The following is a 4,780-nucleotide window of genomic DNA, read 5'->3' as shown; positions in this document are numbered from 1 at the left end:
TTCATCCTGGAGCTCCCTGAGATTCCGCCCCACCCAACTAGCACACTGCCAGAGGCATTTTTGACTGACCATAGAAGGCTCTTTCAGTAGCAGGCAGCCAGCCCTAGACCATGCTGCAGTATTTCTTGGACAACTCTCAGGGGTCCATGAGTCCCCGATGGGAGACAGCTGGCCTCAGTGTGTTCTGAGCCTTTTGCTAAATGTCCTCAGGCTCAGCACTAGTGCCAAACCTGAATCTGCATTAACCTGATGGAAACCACTTACTTTGTTCTGGTGACTCCCTGAGACCCCACCTACCCAATTTGCCTAAGGCAGGAAGCTCCATAATCAGCTGAGCCTTATAGGCAGCCAGTAGACAATAGCAAACCTCAGGGTGCCCTGGACCAGTTGCTAAGCTGTCTCAGGCCTGGTACTGGTGGCAACAGGCCTCGGTTCACATCATGGCCTCTCCCACATGATTCCAAGTCCAGCAGAGGCAGAAAACAAACACAAATGACTCTGTAACTCTTACCAGGTAGCCCTAGGTGAGTTACAGGCAGTGGTTTGACCTGCACAGGAGCTCCTCCCAAGAGACCTCAGAACCAACACACCTGGTGGCCAGCTTCAGATCAAAAGAGAGCATCACCAGATTAGCCCCGCAAGCAGCACACCAAAGATTAGCCTTGGCAGACACCAGAACCCACTAGGAAAAATCCTGCTCTGAGGGGTCAACCCCTGTACAGCAGCTGGTACACTGTGAGCATGGCCAGTCCTCACAGCCAGTCAGCCTGAGGGGCAATCTCAGCCACTGACCTACCAACAGTAATAGAGACTCAACTACAACAAGAGGGCACACACAACTCACATAAGGGATACCCCTGGAGCACCAGGCACAAGTGACTAGGGAGACTGAGTACTTGGGCTAAACAAGGCATCTACTACATAAGCCTGCCTGGCCAAGAGTCAAAGATGTAGCAGATATACCAAATACATAGAAACAAACACAGAGAGGACACTAAACTGAGGAAACAAAGAAACACGTCTTAAATGAAAGAACAAGAGAAAACTCCAGAAAAAAAACTAAATGAAATGAAGGCAAGCAACCTACCAGACACAGAATTCAAAACACTGAGTATAGGATGTTTAGGGAACTTAGAGAGAACTTCAACAAGGATATAGTAAGCATTAAAAAGAAAAAGAAAAAGAAAAACATAGAAACCGTAAAACTGAATAGGTCAGAAGTGAAGAATACAATAACTGAAATGAAGAATACACTACGAGAATTCAACAACAGATAAGATGAACCAGAGGACAGAATCAGCAATTTAGAAGAAAAGGTAGCAGAAAACACCAAATTGGAACAGTACAAAAAAAAAAAAAAGCATGAGGATAGTTTAAGAGACTTCCTGGAGAATATTAAGTATAACAACATTCACATCAAAAGGCTCTCAGAAGGAGATGAGAGCAAGGCACTGAGATCCTATTTGAAGAAATAATAACAAAAAAAACCCTTCCATAACCTGACAAAGGAAATAGAAATAAGTGTCTAGGAAGTGCAGAGATTTCCAAACAAGATGAAATCAAAGAAGCTCACGCAAAAACACATCATAATTAAAATTCTAAAGGTAAACAAGACAAAAGGAGAATCTTAAAAGGAGCAAGTAAAGGAAACTAGTCGCTTACAGGGGAGGTCCCAGAAGACTGTCAGCTGGTTTCTTAACAGAAAATTTGCAGGCCAGAAGAGTTTGGCAGGAAATATTCAAAGTAATGAAAAGCAAGGACCTACAACAAAGATTACTCTACCCAGCAAGGTTATCATTTAAAATTTAAGGAGAGTTAAAGAGTTTCCCAAACAAGAAAAGGCTAAAGGAGCTTATCACCACCAAACCAATATTGTAAAAAATTTTGAATGAACTTCTTTAAGAAAAAGAAGGGGAAAAAAGGAACACAAATATAAATAATAAAATGGCAATAACTATGCACCTATCAATAATAATTTTAAAGGTAAATGGATGAAATACTCTAATCAAAATACATAGGGTAGCTGAATAAATAACAAAACAAGACCCATACATATGCTGTCTACAAGAGACCCACTTTAGATAGAAAGACACACAGTCTAAAAGCAAATGGATGGGAAATGATATTTCATACAAAAGGAAATGAAAAAAATGATAGAGAAGCAATACTTATATCAAACAAGGTAGACTTTAAACAAAGCTATAATAAGAGACAAAGAAGGACATTTCATAATGATAAAAAAAATCGATCCAACAAAAGGGAAATTCACAGCAATACAGGCTTACCTCAGGAAACAAGAAAAATCTCAAATAAACAATATAACCTTGCACCTACAGGAACTTCAAAAAGAAGAGCAAAAGAAGCCCAAAGTGAGTAGAAGAAAGGATGTCATAATGATCACAGTGGAAATAAACAAAAGAGAGTCTAAAAAATATAAAAAAGATCAATGAAACCAAGAGCTGATTCTTTGAAAGGATAAACAAAATTGACAGACCATTAACCAGACTCATCAAGGAAAAAAGAGCAGGACTTAAATAAATAAATAAATAAATAAATAAATAAATAAATATCATAAATGAAAATGGGAAATAACTACAGAGTCCAAAGAAATACAAAGGATCATAAGAAAATACTACAAACAATTATTTGTCAACAAATTGGACAACCTGGAAGAAATGTATACATTTCTAGAAACATACAGTCTCCCAAAACTGAGTCAAGAAGAAACAGAAAATCTGAACCGACCGATTAATACCAGTGAAATTGAATCAGTAATCAAAAACCTCCCCGAAAACAAGAGTCTTGCACCAGATGGCTTCATAGGTGAATATTACCAAACATTCAAAGAAGAATTAACACCTATTCCTCTCTAACTATTCTAAAAAGTTCAAGAAGAGGGAAAGCACCCTAATTCTTTTTCAGAAGACATTACCCTGCTGCAGAGCTGTGGGAGGATCCGCTTAAAGGGCCCACTACTGCCATCCTCTCTTGTGCCATGCTGCTACCCACTATACCGCTGCTGCTCTGCCTTCCCAGCCTGGCTGCTATGGAACCCTTTGTCTACTTCGAAGAACAGTTTATGGACGGAGACAGGTGGACTAATTGCTAGTTTGAATACAAAAGCAAGTCGGATTTTGGAAAATTCGTTCTCAGTGCCAGCAAGTTCTATGGTGACTTGAACAAAGATAAAGGGCTCCAGACAAGCCAGGATGCCCAATTCTATACCCTGTCGGCCAGATTCAAGCCCTTCAGCAACAAGGGCCAGACATTGGTGGTGCAGTTCACTGTGAAACACGAGCAGAACATTGGCTGTAGGGGCAAGAATGTGAAGCTATTTCCATATGGACCAGACAAATATGCACAGAGACTCCAAATACAGTATCATGTTTGGCCCTAACATCTGTGGCCCTGGCACTAAGAAGATTCATGTCATCCTCAACTACAAGGGTAAGAATGTGCTAATCAATAAGGACATCTGTTGCAAGGATGATGAATTCACACACTGGTACACACTGATTGTGCAGCCCAATAACACCTAGAAGGTGAAGATTGACAATAGCCAGGTAGGGTCATGCTCCCTGGAGGACAACTTGGACTTCCTGCCACCCAAGAAGATAAAGGATCTTGATGCTTCAAAGCCAGAAGACTTGGATGAGCAGACCAAGACTGACGACCCCACAGTCTCCAAACCTGAGGACTCAGACAAATCCTAGCACATCCCTGACCCCAATGCTAAGAACTTGAGGACTGGGATGAAGGGATAGATGGAGAGTGGGAACCACCAATCATTCAGACCCCAGAATACAAGAGTGAGTGGAAGCCCCGCCAGATAGACAACCTGGATTACAAAAGCAGTTGGATCCACCCAGAGGTGTACAACCCTGAGAATTCTCCTGATAGCAACATCTATGCCTATGACAACTTTGCTGTGCTGGGCCTAGACCTCTGGCAGTTCAAGTCTGGTACCACCTTCAACAACTTCCTTATCACCAATGGTGAGGCATGTGCTAAGGAGTTTGGCAATGAGATGTGGGGTGTCAAAAAGGTGGTGAAAAAGCAAATGAAGGAAAAGTAGGATGAGGAGAAGAGGGTGAAGGAAGAGGAGAACAAGAAGCAAAAGGAAGAGGCAGACAAGGACAATAACAAGAGCAAATATGAAGATAAGGAGGACAAGGACAATAGGAAGAGGAAGAGGAGGAAGATGATACTGCTGGCCAGGCCAAGGATGAGCTGTGGGAGCCACAATACCCCTTCCAGGACTTGACTGAGGCCTGAGTGGTCCTGCAGAAGAGCCAGCCATGCCAAATAATGTGTCTGTCAGACTGGAGAACTTTCCTTTTTTTTCTGCCAGCCATGCCAAATAATGTGTCTGTGAGACTGGAGAACTTTCCTTTTTTTTCTAGGCAGGTTCACATTTGGGGTAGATTTTGGTTTTTATTCCCTGGTCTTTTTTATTTTTATTTTTATTTGGAACTGGTGTTTTGACTGCTTCTCCTTCAGTCTTCATCCTTGGACCTCACCTTTCTTGACATCTTTGCCATTATCTATCCCCTTCTCTCCTCAGATCTCTTAGTTCCCCTACATCCTGGAAGAATGGGGGGTATGGAGGAGAAGCCCCAGGCCCACGATTCCATCTACTCTCTTTGCTGGATCCCAAAGGGGGGCAAGAGAAGAGGGTGGTGCCTAACCTCCCAGCACTGAGGAAGAATGAGACTCCTAGGGCCCGAGCTCTATCCCCCCACCCCAACCCTCACTCCCTCCCATTCTCCCCTGCCTCCAG

The 4,780-nt window shown here is 42.5% G+C and overlaps 1 pseudogene; it reads left to right on the top strand.

Annotated features, from left to right (window-relative positions):
- Positions 1 to 2,995: 2,995 nt before the first annotated feature.
- LOC107517425 lies at positions 2,996 to 4,275 on the top strand (annotated as a pseudogene).
- The last annotated feature ends 505 nt before the right edge of the window (positions 4,276 to 4,780 follow it).

The sequence above is a fragment of the Rousettus aegyptiacus genome, unplaced genomic scaffold, assembly GCF_014176215.1.
Source record: "Rousettus aegyptiacus isolate mRouAeg1 unplaced genomic scaffold, mRouAeg1.p scaffold_m13_p_9, whole genome shotgun sequence".
NCBI lineage: Eukaryota > Metazoa > Chordata > Mammalia > Chiroptera > Pteropodidae > Rousettus > Rousettus aegyptiacus.
The sequence above is the reverse complement of the archived record's forward strand: the minus strand, read 5'-3'. Positions and strand labels throughout refer to the sequence as shown.